General features: G+C 33.1%; 1 protein-coding gene across 1 annotated transcript in view; it reads left to right on the forward strand.

Moving 5' to 3' along the window:
* Nucleotides 1-3,658, forward strand: part of LOC120260669 (protein EXORDIUM-like 3) — a 16,445-nt gene extending 12,787 nt beyond the window's left edge. The window contains exon 3 of the mRNA XM_039268216.1: nucleotides 3,630-3,658. The gene's annotated coding sequence lies outside the window, so the exon portion shown is untranslated. The remainder of the gene's footprint in view (nucleotides 1-3,629) is intronic.
* The last annotated feature ends 16,126 nt before the right edge of the window (nucleotides 3,659-19,784 follow it).

The following is a 19,784-nucleotide window of genomic DNA, read 5'->3' on the forward strand; positions in this document are numbered from 1 at the left end:
GTCAAAGAGTAAAACCAGTATAATTAGATTGTTGTGAGCCATGTTTTGAATATACCATTGCTATCGATGTATATATAACATATGCTCTCATTATCCCATAGTATTCAACTAGCTCTCTTCGTTAAAATGTATATCATACAAATCCTTATAAATTTTTAATGGCCAATTTAAGATTCTCTAACTTACGAACTATTTAAGTGTATAAATGCCATACCCTTATAGTATCATCTTCTTCATCCCATGAAGTGTAGAAGATTTAACTTAACACATAATGACTATAATGTTCAAAATTACTCCGGTCATTTTTATTTATCAATTTTAACTAATTCACATGAATTAAGAAATACAGTTAACATTAATTGGTAATCTAAAATTTTTTAAAAAAATATTATTAAATTTTCAATATTATTCTTATTTTAAATACAATTTAATAAAATATGTAGCTGAATATAATTTATTGAAATTTGTAGAAGTACATTAAATATAAAAGGTAATTTTGGAAAAATAATATTTAATGCTTCATAAATTTTCTACATAAACAAGTAAAAAAACCTCTAAAACAAAACAAATAAAAATAATCTAAGGGAGTAATTAAAATGCGATCATAAGATGTATATGAACATCAAAATAAATACTTAATAAATAATAATAATTATTATTATTATTATTATACAAATGAACGTTCTAATACAAATATTTGGCATTCGAAAGCATACTCATAACACACAGAACAAGAATAGATCCCTCAAAGAAAATCATTACAGCCAAACACAACCCTGAGACTCCACTGCAATATCACACCTAGCTATAAATGGCCCTCTTTTTATTTAATTTCCCATTGATTTAACTTTTAATTAATTTTTTAAGCAACCTCATGATTTGCTAGTTTACCATGTGACTAGGTGCCTCGTCCGAGCCAAGTTTCAAATAAGGCTTGCCAACTATGATTTAAACAACTAAGGGTGGTCCATTACTTTAAAACCAACTTCATGTAAAGAAACAAATTTAAACAAAGGGGTTTGATATAAGTATATATGGGTGATGTATTATTTATGTGCAAAATTTAAGAATTGTTAGCATGATTAGGATAAGAAATTAGCAATTGATTTCAATGCCAAAATAATCTTAAGGTTTTCTTTGTCTTTATATTTATAACCAATTTGCTTTATATGATTTTTTTTTAGTTTTTGGAAAATCATAAAAATATATAAAACTTTTCTCTAATCCGGATAAAAAAAAGTAAAGAAATATATCAAAAGAGAGTTTGAGATATCATCTTATAGCAATATTAGCGGGTAATAATATCATTATTTGTGTTATAAAATTAAGAAAGCAAATAAAAACCATACCAAAGTAGAGAAGAGAAGTAGCCAACTTCTTATTCATTTTCTTCATTTATCACATATATCCCATCTGTATATTATACAAGATTACAAATCCTATATTTATAGACTGAGAGGAATATGAAAAGTCACATCTACAAAAAAATTACAGATTTGAAACAGATATTTGCTGAATTATGTTGCAAAATTGCAACATACTTGAAACAGCTTTGCAACGTTATTGAATATTTGCAATTGCTTTTGCAACGAGTCAAAAAAATTTGTTGCAAAAGTAGTGAGAGTGATTTTGAAACGGATTTGCAACGGATTGGCAATGACATAAATTTCCGTTACAAAAATATGGAGGGAAGTACGCGGGAAACATTTTGCAATGACTTTGCAACGGCCTGATAATGTATGCAAAGGCATTACAATTTTGAAACAAGAATTTGCAACAGAATGATTCCATTGCAAAGTTCCATTGCAAATTTGTAACAATACTTTCAATGGACTTATGACATTACAAAGTTGCAACAGAATTGTAATAAAGTTGCTATGGATTTTAATTTTAATTTTGTTTATATTATATAATTTTTAGAGTTATTAAATGTACTTTATGTCAAAATTTGGATATAATTATGATGCCTTACAATACCGTCTTTTGATATATATAAATATACCTACTAAGATATTCTAAATTTAATTAATGATAATATAGAATACTAAGTTATTTCATTTTTTTTCAAAAATTGATAAATTTAATATATATACATTAAAATAATAATCACATGAGTATTTTCATAATTAAGTATTAAATTTGGTTATTAGTCCCAAAACTATTTCCATATTTTCCTTAATATGTTCAGTCATTATTGAATCAATGAAAATAGAAATCGTATTTTGTCATATCTTGTACAACTCATTGTTAACTGTATATACTTTATGTTCTTGAGAATTATTAAGAAAGCCAAATTAAATCTCATTTTACTCTAAAAAAAATAAATTAGATTTTTTATTTTGTTACTCACCACAAACCTTTATAAACATGCACAAGTAATTTATGATGGTGTATAACCAAAAATATAAATTCAACAAAAATATATGTAAATAAAAAAATCCATTTTTAATTTTGAAAAATTTAAACTTTTTCATATATATATTCTTTAAGCGACATATATATCGTCACCACTCGTTATGTTTTAATAAAAAAAAAAAAATCAAGTGCATCTACACCAACAAGGCATGCCGGTTACCAAATAATTTAAGGTATAGATAATACACTTTAGTCCAAAAGAACATGCCAAAATAATTTTAATTATCTTTTTTAACTTAGAAATTTATTAAAAAATAATTTTAAAAAAAAACCAATAAAACCCAAGACATATAAAATCCTACAAAATTTTTTCCATAAAATTATAGTTTTAAATCTATTATATATATATATATATATATCAAATCGATTATTTGTACAATTAAAAAAATCAATTAATAAATAAAAAAATGACAATGGTGCACCCCAAAAATTAAATAAATAAATAAAACCAAAAATCTAAATTAAGAATAAAAAAATGACCCTAAGTTTCACATTAATTAGAACCCAAATAACTGGATGAAATCCAACACATGGCCCAAGTTCTTATTTAGTCCAAATTATAACTTTTTCACTTTTCACTTCTACCAAATTTTAGGGCAAAAGCTTTTTCACCACCATCTCCGAGCAACAACACCACCATCACGCCCGACTCTCCGCTTCCCCATCGTCGCCACCATCTCCAGCAACAAAAACACCATCATGCATCATCATCAAGCACCAGCAACAACACCACCATCAGGTTAGCATCCCCCACTTTAATTTGTTTGTATAATCAAGTGCTTTATTTGTTCCTTTTTTTGCTCTTTTGTTCTTGTGAGTTATCTGTCATCTAAGTGGCCGAGAAGTATGTTATCTCTTTGAGACATGTTTTGGGGCTCTGTGAATGTTTTTCTAACCTAAGAGACAACTGGGTGTTGGACTTTGTAGCTTTTGTCTGCCACTCAACTTAGACTAGTGTTCAGGGAAGACATCAAAAAATTGAATGGCTTCTGAATTGACCCCATGTTCTCGTCCTCTAGTGTCATCAACTCATTTGGGTGAGCGAACTTTTGTTACATTATTCTTTGTCGACTCATGCTACATAGTGTCAAAGTACAAGCTTAAACCATTACAAAATTAAGTCAGTCAAACATACTTCATTTGCCTCAAAATATCTTCTAATTGTGTATTAAGGTGACCGAACAAGTTCTTGACTAACAAGACAACCGAGTCACTTATTATTATTATTATTATTATTATTATTATTATTATTATTATTATTATTATTATTATTATTATTATAAAAGAAATGGAAATTAGTGGATGTCTTGAATTTGAACTCAACAATGTTCAGCATAATTGAATGATCGATCTGAAATAATTTGATTTTCTCTTAACATAAAACACAATAAAAGTTATAAAGATATCATGTGTTGTGAAATAACAAACAATTTGTAATGCTTTTCAAGAAGATGAAGTACAAGTACATGAAATTGAAAATCATGATGAAGAATTATCTCTAAATTCTTCCGACGGTGCATTCATTGAAATTGATGGTATGGATATTGATGAAGAAGTAAGCCAAGAAGGAGAAGTGAGCGAAGAAGATGATGAAGATGAAGAAGAGGAAGATGAAGTAGCTGTTTTTTATGATGAAGATGAATACTAAAATATAATATGATGTGTAAACTAGTTTTTTCATTTCACATTACAAGGACTACAAGTAGGATGTATTTGTTTAATGTATTTGTTTCATTGTTGGAAATGCTTAATGAGTTATATGTTTTTGAATTTGTATTGTTAGTGTTGAGTTTATATATTTTTTTATAGATATGGTGGGAAAAAAATCGTTCTTCCATTCAGTCGTGACGAGTAGTATTCCTACATCTCAGGCAGAGTCCACAGGGGCATCTATTACATCTTCAGCTACTGTTGTACCGAGCGATACTGCCCCCCCTACTCCTACTGCTCGTACCACTACTCCTGCGCCTATCTTTTTACCATCTATTGTTGCTCTTACTACAACTTCTGTGCCTCTTCCTACAAGTACTACTCCAGCTACTATTCCACCTACTACAGCAACATCCCCTTCAACTATGTTTTCTCCTACTGAGGGTACATCTACAGGTGACAGTGGTTCTTCACGACGGCTTCGTATTTATGTATTGTTTGACAGGTAAAAGAATTTATGCCAGGAAAGCAAAAAATTAAATACAAAACATTTACATGCACATTTTTGTATTTTAAAATTATACAAACATTCGTTAACATTCATTGTATGATAATTTAGGTTTGTGCCGCACGGTCATGCCATTTCTAAATTTATTACTGAGAAAATGAAGGAGAGGCAGTATAAAGAAGGATACACATGGTCCAAAATTGATAAGCATACACATGATTTTTATTGGAGAGAGTTTAAGGTATAATTATGTTTTAATTTGTGTAGTAAAATTTTAGTAATTGTAATATTATTTTTGTTGCATTAATTTATTTGTAGTTCTTATTGGTTTTCTTATTAATGAACTAAATCTTTATTTCTATTGTTTTGATTTTTGCAGAAACATTATTATTGGCCCATAGAAGAAGAGAATGCTATCAAAGCAGTTTGGGAAAAGATCTGTCGAGGCCATTATAGTTGGAATTTATGTAGGTGGCACAAGTCTTACAAGGAGACCGGTAAGAAGATTGTTTGGATTGAAGATGAAATTTGGAACAAATGGTTGGAGCATTGGAACACAGAACAATTCAAGCATAAGTCCAAGCAAGCATCCATTAATCGGTGTTATGAGGCGAGGAGGCAGCAGGGGGTGGAATTAGTAGGCATCTAGGGAGGCTCTAAGTCATTCGTTGAGCATGCTATGGACTTGGTAAATATTTCAAAAATTTATTTGAGTTTTTTTCTCTTTTTAGCCTTCAAAAATATCATGGTTTAATTTTTAAAAATTTTTACATTGTCCTTATTAGGTAAACTTGTTATAATTTGTTATGATTTTGTTTTATTAGAGTAAGACACTTCAGAGGACACCTACTGCGTTTGATATCTTCTGCAAGACTCATGTGAATAAAGAAGGCAAAGGTGTTGATTCACGAGCACAGGAGGTTTATGTAATTTTCAAAATTTATCTTATATTATTTTATTTATGTGTACATTATTTCATGCATGTTGTAATTAATGTTATTATAATTAATTACAAGATGCTATGCAGAAGATGGTTGAGACTGCTTCTTAAACATTACCAGATGGCTCACAACCTTCACCACTTGATATGGATGTTATGTACTTCGAGGCTTCTGGTGGAGAAAAGAAGAAGAGAGTTTATGGTCTTGGTTCTCATGCATCAAACATGTATCAAGAGTCATTGTGTAGTGGTGCTACATCAGCTCCCCCACCACCTTCAGCATCTACGGTCCCCCCAGAGATTGTGTCTGAGATGGAGGCATGAAAAAAAAAATGACAGATTTGGAAGAGCAAAACCAAAGTTTGCTACAGCAGAACCAGAAGATGATGAGACAGATGCGCCATGAATGGAAGCGCATGCGAATGATGATACAGTTCGGACCAGGCCAAACATCACAACCTCAGGAGGACGAAGAGGATCACGATGAGGATGATGATGACCTATAGTTATGGCATGAGTATTTTCATTTGCCTTTATGGATATTACTAGTACTATATGTATTTTTTACTTGTCTTTATGCACATTACTACTACTATATGTTTTTTTATGCATGTTACTATGACTACTTTTTATTACTATGTTATATTTTATCAAATGCATTAGAATTTGTGTGTGCTATATTTTATTAAGATGATAATGTTAGAATTCATTAATGTACATGATAACAGGGTATTAGTGAATTTGTATTGGATTAGTGGTTGATCCAAAATGTTATTGCAAATCTATTACAAATTTGCAACCGATTTGCAAGGGACTTGTTCTGGATCCATTACAAATTTGTTTCAAATTTGTAACCAATCTGCAAGGGACATGTTTATGGATCTGTTGCAAATCTGTTACATATTTTGCAACTACTTTGCAAGGGACTTGTTATGGATCCATTGCAAAGTTGTTGCAAATTTGCAACCTCTTTGCAAAGAATTGGCACATATTTGGGAAAAGCCGTTACAAATCTATTGCCAATTTGTAACACATTTGCAATGGATTTGTCTGGGATCAAAAGATCTATTGCAAATCCCTTACAAATTTGCAACCTAGTTGTAACAAACTTTGCAATGAAATGGTTGCAAGTCCATTACAATTCCATTACCAATTTATAATATATTTGCAACCGATCTAATGCTAATCCGTTGCAAAGGTGTTGCCAATCCGTTCCAACCATTTTGCAACGGATTAGTTCTCATTGCAAAAATTTGCTACGAGCAAAATAGCAATGGCATTAATCCGTTGCAAAACCGTTGCAAAATGTATAGCTGCAACAGAATTGCAATGGATTCGGCCGTTGCAAAACTGTAAATTTCTTGTAGATATCTATTAAACTTTCTCATAGATATAAGAAGATGAAGAGACATGAGAAGACGGGAAGTTATAGGAGTTTTAAGAGTTTAGAAGATTAATAGGTTTGGGAGTTTGGGGAGATGAAGAGTTATACATTAATAGACAACCATTTTTATTAATGTTTCATAATACTCCCCGTTGGATGCCTATAATCAAAGGAAATGCCTCATTAAAACCTTACTAGTAGAACCCCAATGGGATAAAAATCTAGTGAAAGAAAAAAAAGAGTACATTATTCTTAATATACACTATAATTATTGTCTCATTAAAAACCTTACCAAAAAAACCCAATGGGAAAAACCATAGTTAAAGGAAAAAGAGTACAACGCGTATTAACTCCCCCTCATGATAATATCAACGAGATCTTTGAGTCCACAAACTCCAATATTACGGACTAACTTTTCAAATATTGTAGTAAGAAATGCCTTGGTAAACAAATCTATTGGATTTGTTGAATATTTGTATACGCTTCTTGTGATGCCTCATTAAAATCTTGTTAGAAAAACTCAGGAGAACAAACCATCACAAAGAAAAAAGAGCATAGCGTGTATATGACTCACCTTGAAGAGAACATTATTGAAGATTGCTGAGGCAACGCATCCCAATCTTGCGAACAAATTTTTTAATATACAATATGCATTATCTTTTCAATTGAGCTATACAATATGCATTATCTTTATATAATATTGTTGGTGTGTCCTTCTAAGACAACAAGTCACAAGTTTCTTGAATATGATGTGTTATTGATCTTAACCAAACACATTCATGACTTGCTTCATAAATTACAAGTATTTCTGCATGATTTGAAGAAGTAGCAGCCATATTTGTTTCTATAGAAAGACATGATATGGTCGTTCCCCCATGTGTAAACACATAACCAGTTTGTGATCGATCTTTGTGTGGGTCAGATAAATAGCATGCATCTGCATATCGAACTAATTGCCCTTTTGATTAATGTGTATAAAATAATCTCATATCAACTGTTCCTCGAAAATAACGTAGTGTATGTTTAATACCATTCCAATGTCTTCGTGTTGGTGCAAAATTGTATCTTAATAATAAATTTATAGTAAAAGCTATATCTGTCCTAGTACAATTAGTCAGATACATCAAGGCACCAATTGCACTAAGATATGATACTTCATGACCAAGTAATTCCTCATCATTTCCTCGAGATCAAAAAGGGACTTTATTCACATCTAGCGACCTTACAACCATCCAGGTAGTCAACAGATGTGACTTATCTAAATAAAATCTTTTCTACTTTTTCATAGTGTAAGCTTCTTGATGCATAAAAATCGCATTTTTTAAATGTTTAAATTGCAACCCAACACAAAACTTTGTTCTTCAAAAATCCTTATCTCAAATTCTTTCTTTTAGTAATTTACTATTTTTTGAAGATCTTCTGGAATTCCAATAATATTTAAGACGTCAATATAAATTGCTATTATAACAAGTTCAATATTTCTAGATTTCTTTATAAAAATATATGGGGCAAATATTCAGTGTGTCGGGTATGCCACATGCGTCCAGATTGTTTCAGTCCATACAATGACCTATTGAATCATGTTCTTGAGAATTTGAATCACATGCTTCAGGCATCTTAAATCCTTCAGAGAGTTTCATATATATTACACTACCAAGGATCCCTATTTATAAACTTTAACAATATTCATAAAATGCAAATTGAGTCTTTCATATACGTCAGACTAATTAAATATCAAAAAGTAGTTGCATCCACCACAGGTGAGTATGCTTCATCATAGTCAATGTCAGGTATTTGCGAAAATCCTTAACCCACAAGTCGTGCTTTATATCTCATAATTTCATCTTTCTCATTTCATTTTCGCACAAATACCCATTTGTATCCAACTAGCTTTACACTTTTAGGTGTATAGAATACATGTCCAAAAACTTTTCGTTTTCTAAGTAAGTTTACTTCTAACTCAATTGCATCTTTCCATTTTAGCCAATCATTTCTTTATCTGTAGACTTTGGCTCATGATCCTCATTATTTATCACATTTAACGCTATATTATTTGCAAAAATATTGTCAATATTGACTTCATTTTGGTTCCATTTTATTCCATTTAAAACATAATTTATTGAGATCTCTTTACTTTTACAAATTTCATATACTTGAGTTTCTTCAAGAACTAAAATATTATTTATAACTGGGGACTGTTCTAAAGACTCTTCTAGAATTATTGTATCCTCGATTTGGCCATCTGGATTCTTAGTTCCTTTTCTTTTCAAGGATTTTTATCTTTGGAACCGACAGGCCTGCCACATTTCATGCGTGCTTTGGTTTTATTTGTGATATTAATTTGTCCTACAGTAACATTAATTTTGATTAGAGCATTACCAACTGGTATATGTGATTTAGTCACTCTCTTTGGGTCAATAAATGCATCTGGGAGTTGTTCATCTAAACTTTTAAAAGAATTATCTTTTGAACTTCTAGTTCACATTGTTTAGTACGAGAATCAAGATAATGATAATTCATTCTAACTAATCTCTTTTACCAGTTGTTTATTTTCTCCCCCTAATGTTAGGAAAACTGATTCATCAAAATGATAATCAGCAAATTAAGCTTTGAATAAGTCTCCTATTTATTATAGAAGGAGACTTATACCCAACATAAATTCTTAACCTCCTTTGATGGTCCATCTTAGTGCATTGTGGTGGAGCAATTAGAACATAAACTGCACATCCAAAAATTATTAAATGGGAAATATTAGGTTCCTGACAAAAAACCAATTTTAAAGGGGAGTACTTGTGATAACTTGTCTGCCTGATGCGAATTAAAGATGCTGCTTGCAAAATAGCATGTCCCCTACAAAAAATTGAAAGTTTTGTTCTCATAAGCAATGGCGTTGCAATTAATTGTAAACGCTTGTTAAGTGATTCTGCAAGACCATTTTGTGTATGAACATGTGCTACAGGATGTTCAACATCAATTCCAGTTTGAGAAATAAATTCACCAGCAAATACTAAAATACTTTCAAGCAATCTAGCAAATACTTGGTTGTGTTTTGATAATAAATATACATGGGACCATCTAGTTGATGCATCAATTAAACCATAAAATATCTAAATGTTCCACATGATGGGTCTACTGGCCCACAAATATCACCTTGTATACGTTCCATGAATACAAGAGACTCATTTCCTATTTTTGCTGGTGATGATCGAATAATCAACATTCTTTGAGAAAAAGCAGCACATGTAAAATCTTTAGATTAAAGAATCTTCTGGCTCTTTAACGAATATCAATATTTTTTCGCATCATAATTGATCCGGGATGCCCAACCATTCATGCCAAATAATAAATATATTTGTAAGCTCGTGATGTATGATAGCATATGTTTCAGTTATACTAATATAAGTGTAGTACAAACTAGAGGAAAATGTAGATAATTTTTCCAATATGCATTCTTTACATGAGATCAAACTTGTAATATAAAGATATTCAATATTTTTCTCATTTGTTGTCTTAATATGATATCCATTTCGGCGAATATCCTTGAAACTTAGCAAGTTTCTTGGCAAAATGTTTTGACACTCAGCTCGCTTGTGGCACCTCAGATAGCTGCCACATCACATTAGTCATCCACATCATATTTGGGTTGCCACGTTAGCGTCTCCTTCTTCATCACTCAACCAGGACGATGGTACTCCGGTAGCGAGGAGATGAAGGGTAACTTGATCGATGCGAGGAGATAGGTGGATAGTGGGTTGATGGACACGAGAGTGGTGAGTGATACAACCGCCATGGCATGGTAGAGTTTCGTCAAAGCCCTAGCTAGGGTGTGCAAACTCTTTTGTTTTTGTTTATAAATTTGAAATTGGAGTCTTTTTTTCATTATTTAAGGGCATCTGCTACTGCTTGGTAGATGCAACTCTTAATTTGGAAGCAATCAGATCAGTTCACAAACCTTAGTATTTGTATAGAACTTGATCATAAGCTTGTTAGTTGTTGATTGTTTCCAATATTTGTGTATAATTGAGAGGCTAAAATTATTTTTGTACAATTGGAGTGTAATTTGGTTTTATTTGTGACTGTTTTGGTAGATTTGGTGTGAAGATAGTTCATAAGCTTTGATAGCATCTAGGGTGTTTGTTGGAATGCCTGGAGAGCCTGGCTTGAATGGTTGGCTTGAATGGGGAGAGATGGTTCATACTTTTAGTGCTTCTTCTTTTGGTATTTTTTTTTCTCTTTTCATGTTATATTAAACACTTTCATATTTTATTTGAGATTTGCAAATAATCTATAACAATGCAATAGTTGGTACAAAGTGAACACAAATTTAATCCTGCAGGTTCAAGGGTGCATCACACAACACATAATTTCATGTTATAACAATAACATATTTCTCTTTTGGTTCAACCGAACACAAATACAATCCTTTGAGCAATCACCACAATGCAAAGTATTCATCACACAACACATATTTCATGTTACAACAATAACATTCCTGCATGTAAACGATTTTAAAGTTCAATCAATTGCTAACAGAAAATATTCAATACATAAGTTCACCCGAAAATACTTCATTTAAGTAAACATTTTGTACATAATGTTGCCGTTTACATTTACTAATAGCACCAGACATTTAGTGTATTAAGTTCACTTGTCCAACAACACATACTCAACCAAATTTCTCCACATCCATTTCCAAAATGACAAAAACTAAAAATGAACAAACTTGTCACATTACTCAACAACAATACAGAGTTTGTTAGCACTCAAGACTGTCTCCCTTAAGTCACACCACCACCACCAGGAGCCCCAATTTCTAGGAGAAGCCACACCTTCCTCCTTTTGCCAACATTCACCTCCTTTGCATTCTCATTATGAATTTTCCCTTTCCCTCTGCCTCCATGTTGGGCCAAATGTTCCCTTCCATGACTTGTGCTCAGCTGTCCCTCTCCCTCCTTTTGCCAACACCTCATTCTTCTAATGCTGAGTTTGTTCCTTTTCATCAAATTCCCACATGTGGGAATTGTGCTTGCAGGAAAAACTTGATTAAGTGTAGAAATTACCTGCAACATAGAAAACAAATTAATGAAAATAGTTGTAGGGTTGAGGAATTTGATATTACAAAGTTAAATGGTTCTAACCTCTGAAGTAGGGTCTTGGGAGATTTCATTAGGTTTGGTAACTTTCTCTTGCCGTTCTTAGATGCTAGTAAATGCCTTACCAATCCCAAATGTATGCAAATGATCCCGATTGCCCTATCATTTAAGCAATAGAAAATAAGAAACAATTTCCCTAATTTGTAATGGATGTTATTACTGTTAAACATATACAATTTTCTTAGTCATAAACAAAGAATAACTGACTTGTGACCAAATTTTCACTAGGATGTCAACAAGTGAAAAAGAATGTTACCAATTGTGAGAAAAAAGAAGATGAGGATGGAAGAAGAAACCCTAGGAGAAAAAATATGGGACTAAAACTTGCTGGAAAACCCTTTCTAGAAAAGGATGATGGTTGTGTTCACTCGTTAAGTCGTGATGCTTGCCCTCGCTATCAGGTGATTGTCGATGGGAGAAGAAGAGGTTGGAAAAGAACTGTATTGTAGTGAAACCTGTTGGAGTACCATAATTCCAAAAAGGGTTGTTGTTCTTTGCCTTAACTTCGGTGGTGATGCTTCCCTTCTTTCACGTTGTGGTGGAGCTTGCCCTCAGTTGTCGGGTTGGTTGTCGATAGGGGAAAAAGGATCAGGAAATGAGAAGAAGAACGGATGCGAAAGTGGTGATCGTTGGCGGCGGCTTCTCATAATGGGAGATGAAGAGATATAGGGTTAGACTTCATTGGATTTTTTTATGTGGAGGATTTAGGGCTGATGTGGTGTCTCCAACACAACATGATGCACAAGCGAGCTGAGTGTAAATTTTTCAAGCGCCACATCAGCTAGAAGCATCCAGTTACTCCCTAGTGACCTGCTGGTGAAACACAATTAAATTTGAATGACCGATTGGAAACAAATCAAACTTCAGTAACCGAAATGAAACAAAAAGAAACTTGAGTGACCTACCAAAAAATTTTTGAGACTTGGTATAATGCATTGTTGATATCAAATTTTGTTTCTCTTAATAATGACAAATTAGCTCTTTTGGAGCCTTCGATTAACTTTGAACTATCTAATATAATACTGACTTGACTTCTTGCATTACTAAATAAAAGAAGTATGTTTTTTTGATTTAATTATCGTACATGTCCCTATAATTGTGTACTTTCTGCCCTTTTAGTCATTCTAATATTTTTAGGTACAATTAAGTCCTCAAATTTAGTTGAATTGGATCGTTCTAGTCCACAGTAATATTTTTAGGTACAATTAAGTCCTTGCAATTTACACTTGCCCATCTACATAGCAAACTAAAATGACCTAATTCGACTAAATATAAGGACTTAATTGTACCTAAAAATATTGCAAAGACTAAAAGGGCAGAAAGTACAGAATTACAGGGATCTGTACAGCAATTAAACTTATTTTTTTCCCAATGATGGTGTGAGTTGTTTTAACTATTATAGAGACACATGTCTTCATAATTGATGTTGTTGTTAACCAAATGGATCCTCATTTCCCATAACCAATTAAATGATTAATCTTCTCTTCAGGATCGATCAGGAAGTTAGAAATATCCAAATGAGTATCATCAATATGATTAAGATCATCTCTATAAGAGTATTTTGTGTCGATCTTTTTCTCGTTGTTTTGAGTGATTCTTGTTAAAGATCAAAAAAATGTTTTGGACGTACGGAAAGTACCTAACCACTAACCTTTGCCACTATAGCAATAGCATTGATTATCCACATATTTACTAGTTTGCCCTACTTTTTTTCATTTTTTTTTCTTCCTTATTTTTCCACTTCAAGTGGAGAGATGAATTCTTTAAATGGTCACTACGATAATAAACTCAATTATTTCCATGTCCATAACCACGACCACAACTATGGCCACGAGTTTGCCCATAATTATAATTATTGTGTGTCGTCACATTCACTTTAGGGAATGGAGTCGAACAGGTAGGACAAGCCTCATGATTCTTCATTAGCAGCTCGTTATTTTGTTCAACAATGAGAAGTTAAGAAATCAATTCAGAGTATTTCTTGAAACCCCTTTTTCAAGATATTACTACTGTAAGAGCACGTTGCATGAAAAGTAAAGGATGTTTTCTCTAACATATCTTTCTTGATTGTGTGTTTAGGACCATTTGCATCTAAATGAATTTTAACATGTAACACCCATGATAAATATTTCTTCCCCGTAATGTCAAGAGCCACAAATTCAAAGTTTCACAAGATTCGACATATGGATATTATCACATATATAAGATGAGTCTAATGATATCAAATTAAAATGAAAATTGAATTCTTGTGAAAGTAAATATGAATATAAAAAACATGTATAGCCTATTATTTGTGTATTAGGAGATCTATGATAACTAAGATCAAAACAATTTACCTCAAAGCTTGAAACATAGAGCTTTTGTGTTGATAACCTGTTATAAAATTAAGAAAGTAAACAAAAAAAAAGCAAATAAAAACCGCACCAGAGTAGAGAGAAGAGAAGTAGCCAACTTCTTATTCATTTCCTTCATTTATCACATGTATCTCATTTGTATATTATACTAGATTACAAAGCCTCTATTTATAGGCTGAGAGGAATATGAAAAGTCACATCTTTTAAACTTCCTCATAAATATGAGAAGATGAAAAGACATGAGAAGATGAAAAGTCATAGGAGTTTTAGGAGTTTAGAAGACGAATAGATTTGGGGGTGTGAAGAGATGAAGAGTTATACATTAAAAGGCAACCACTTTAATTAATGTTTCATAATGATTTGAAAATATATGTATATATTGACTTTGTAAAGTAATTAATGCATTACCATCGCGAGTTAGCCCAAGTGATAGAGGTTTTGCTGTTGTCTTAGAACAACTAAAAAAACAGTTGATGTATTAAATCAAACTATTTAGAATAATGAAAAAAAACACTTAATAAAAGTGATGTTAATATTAAGCAATTCTCATGAGAAACAATAAAAAAAAAAGTAAATACATGTACATATCTACAAGCAAAAATTTAGTTGAATACTTGACATGATTTAACATGTTCTAATGAACCCATATACAATCCCACATCAGCTAATTAAGGGAGTTGTCATGTGCATATAGGGTGGGACTAACCATCACTATTAGGGTGGTTAATATTGTCCACACAAGGTGGGCTCCACATTCTAAAAAAAATAGTCCAATGATGAGGATTAGCTCCACCCTTATATGCACATGGATACTCCTTCAATTAGCCAATGTGGGACTATACATAGGTTTATTAGGCTGACGCCCTCGTCAAGCCCTAGTGCGAAACCAGCCAACCTCAACCATTTATGTAAGGAACCTATGCATAGTCTCACATCGGGTGATCGAGGGTGTATCCATATGCGAAAGCACCAATGTTGTGCACACAAAGGTGGGATCCGCTTATATTGAGGGTTAGCCCCACTTTATACGCATATGGATACTCCTCAATTAGCTGATGTGGGGATTTTCATGGGTTCCTTACATAAGCAGTTGGGATTGGTTGGCTTCCGGAGGGGCCTTCCGAGGACATCATGCTGGTCGATGTTGTGCATACAAGGGCAGGATCCACTGATGAGTATAATTTACATTCAATATATAGACCTTCTTTAACTCATAATGAATTAAATTTGAATTATTTTGAACCAATTTTACTCCTAATCTTATTGTTATTGCATTGTAGGAAAGAAAGAGAATGATTTGAAAAAAGAACATGTAAAAAACACAAAATTGGAGAAAGAAGAGCAAAGTTTCAACAAAGAGAGAACAAACAAAACAGAAAATTTAGCGCCTAGGCGCTAGCATGCAGCGCATAGGCGCTACAACATTAAGAGGTACAAAACATAAACTATAGCGCCTAGGCGCTACAGTCTTTGGCGCCTAGGCGCTACCCCGATTTTTATGTTATAAAAGGGGCTAGGGTTGAGACGAAAAGAGGAGATTTCGGAGATCAAGAGGCCGGGAGCGATGATTCAGCGCGGATTCATTGCCGGATTTTAGTTTTTAGTTTTTCTATGTTTATTTAATTATGAACCTTATTTATATGTCAAACTTTGCAATTATTATGTTCTAAATACTTTTTCTAGGGCTACGATGTAGACAGACTATGAAAACCTAGATTCATCTTTGTTTAATTCAATTGTTGCTTGTTTCAAGACTATGTTGGATATTTCAATCTATGCTTAATGCTTGTGATTGCTTGATCACCAATTGCATGATTTGTCATTTGATTTGAGACCGAGAGGTGATAATTGAATTAGGTCTTGTTGAAATATCGTATAATCACCATAAGATAGAGATATTTATAAGGTTGTATGCATCATTATAAATTTTTAGAACTTAATGAGTTCCATAGGTTCACAGTTATCTCAGAAATGATGTTAACTTATCTAGTGGAATATGTTATTGATGCTTGAGAAAGATCAATATGTAATTTATGGAAATTTGATGACAACATAAGAAACAAACATTAATTGATTGAACTAGATGATCTAGGTAGAATTAGTCTAGGTGAACTCGGAAACCCTAGAATCTCTTGACATTGATTTCTCATTATCTCTCTCTCTCTAGTCCTTGACTTAGATTTTCTAAACTAAATCTTTTCAACCTCATTAGTAAAGTAGAATTAGGGTTACTGATTTTGGTAATTAATAAACTCAATCCTCGTGGGATGATACTCTCTTATCATTATATTACTTGTTTGCGATAGCATATACTTGCGTTATATAAATCACACCAACATCCACATCCCCAAGCCCCAGCGCTCTCACAGTCTATTGGTACTCGGGTTGTCGATAGGACTCTTGCCGAATGGCGAGAGTTCGATTCTTGGCTGAGGGCACATTTCTGGGAGATGTGAGTGGTGGTTGTGTGTGGGTGGTCCCAGCACCCACGTGCACGGGCCCCACTCCCACCTGCTCCACCGAGGCTTATGCACGCCCCTGACTTTTCTAGCGGGTCCCCGCTCTTGTCAAAAAAAACATCCACATCCCCAAAAAAGGGGTCCAATGGTGAGGGTCAACCCCACCCTTATATATACATGGTCTTATTAGCCTGACGCCCTCGTCAAGCCCCAGCGCAAAGCCAACCAGCCTCTCCCCTAGTTCACCACACCCAAGCCCTACATAACCTCTCAACGAAAAGCACCAATGTTGTTCATACAAGAGTGGGATCCATATCTCTAAAAGACTAGTCCAATAGTGAGGGTTAGCCCACCTTATAGGCTTATACACATATGGATATTCTCTCAATTAGCCGATGTGAAACTATGCATGGGTTCCTTACATAAGCAGCTAGGGTTGGTTGGCTTCACACTGAGGTTTGACGAGGATGCCAGACTTCGATCGGGGGTGCTATGTAATGAACCCATGCATAGTCCCACATCGGCTAATGAAGGAAGGGCCATGTGCATATAAAGGTGAGGCTAATCCCTCACCATTAGGCTAGTCTTTTTGAGATTTGAATCTCACCCTTGTGTGCACAACACATGCCAACCTGTTTTGCATTTATTTATTAAATTTAACTATGTTTCAACCAATGTTGTTTTTGTATAATAACTATATATATATATATATATATTAGGTGTTATCTTGAATCTTATTTGGATTAACTTGGTAATAATATAATTTGAATTTGAATTCAAATTAAATATTATGATTCATACCTTTATTATTAAAATCCTAATTATACTTGTCATACACACCCCTTCTACCGAGGTAAATGTGGCACCCATCAGTTAAAAATCCATTTTAACTAGGAAACCTGACACCCCTCAGAAACCAAATTAGAATTACAGATTATAATTTACAACTTTACACCAACTACTCGATTTAAATACATAAATACAACAAATATAATTGCTCTAATTTGCGGATACAACCGCTACAAGATCACGACAATAACAAATAGAAAGAAAGGTATGTGACCCACTGCAATCTTGGACTCAACCCTAACTAGCTCTATAGTCGATCAGGCAATCTAGGATCCTGCTCCTACAACTACAGCACATTCAGTTGGTTGGTAGTGGCTCAATAATTTCAAATACTTAAATATAGTGTATATAAAGTATATAAAAATCAATTTCTCAAATAATTTTTCAACTTTACCAAATACCAAAATTCTAGCAAAATACATCTTTAAAAAACTTTTGAAACATAAATTCATCATAAATCAATGTCAAAATAACTGATAATATAAAACCATTCTCAAATCCACATCCTAAAAACTTTCCCTGACTTAGGCCGCCGTCGCGACTAGGTTGGGAGCCGCCAAGGTCTTTGCACCCTTGACGTTGGTCCCATCGGTCCCGTGTGGTGACTCCGGGATCCCGATGTATAATCCAATCAGCGCTCTACGCTCCCACCTAATCTGGACAAATCAACACTCAGGTCCACCGCGCCATCTCTAAAGGCTGACCCGTGGGAACCCACTACTGTAGTACTCGGACCTTAGCCCACCGTTACCATCCAAACCAACATGTAGATATAGCAATAATATAATCGGTATAAATCATATCACAGAATCCTTATCCAGGACAAGCATTCACATCTCGGAAATAAACATTATTTTCCACAAAGCCAATGCCAAAAGTATAACAATGCATAAACCAGTAAATTCCAGATCCATGATACCATTCCTATACCAGGAATGAAAACCAATTCCACAAATAATGCCGATAAAACATTTTAATATGCTCACATGGTTTCACAAATCATTCCAAATCAAAGCATATGTTATCATCAAAAAAATAAACACATGAACCAAATAATTAAATCATATATAAGTGTATTTTCACTATTTGAAAATATGCATAATTATACAAAATCATGTATATCAATACGATCATCATGGCACATCAACGACAAATAAATAATAATAAATATATGTATATTTCAACAATATACGCAATTAAACATATAAAATGAAATAATTAAACCATCATTTCCAAAATACTAGTCATTAAATAATTATTTCAAAATAATAATAATTAAATAATTATTTCCAAAATAATAATAATTATCCAATAATTTAAATAATAACCACTATCAACTTACCTGGTCCCCTCGAGTTCCTTGTTAGACCAAGAACTCCCTCCCAAGCCTGAACAACACCTAACAGAATGATATAATTAAAAAAATAAATACCGTATTTAAACCCAAAAGAAAATACAAAAAACAATAACATACTCTCTATTGGGTCCACTCACTCCAATCGGTTAAAACCCGACCTTGCATAATTTAACTGGCTTTCAATTACACTTAAACCAACTCAATTTAGGGTAAACACTGCTAAACCAATCTGAACCGACCTTAATTCCACTGAACCAAGCTTAATTTCACTGAACCAGCTTTGAACCAACTTAATTCTTATACAAAATCCATTGAACCAACTTGGTTCAGCCCAAAACCCTTAGCCCAAATCAACTGAACCAAACCCAAACCATCTCAACTTGATTTGATCAAGCCCAACTCAACCAAATCAAACCCAACTCAACCAATTCAATTCCAACTTTGTTTGATCCAACCAAATCAATTTGGCTAAACCCAACCAATTTTAATCTAACCATCATCATTAACACCTTAATAATCATCATCAACAACTTAATTAATCAAACCAAACCCTAATCTCGTTGCTACAGTAATGATACAGTAAATCCGGCAAATACCTCCACCATTCCAAGCAATTTCATCACAAATACAAGGTTTTTTCAACACAAAAATAATTTCACAACAATTACTTTCTCATCCTCATCAATATATATTCAAATCCATCATTTTTTTTTTC

This window comes from Dioscorea cayenensis, chromosome 1 (genome assembly GCF_009730915.1).
Source record: "Dioscorea cayenensis subsp. rotundata cultivar TDr96_F1 chromosome 1, TDr96_F1_v2_PseudoChromosome.rev07_lg8_w22 25.fasta, whole genome shotgun sequence".
Classification (NCBI taxonomy): Eukaryota; Viridiplantae; Streptophyta; class Magnoliopsida; order Dioscoreales; family Dioscoreaceae; genus Dioscorea; species Dioscorea cayenensis.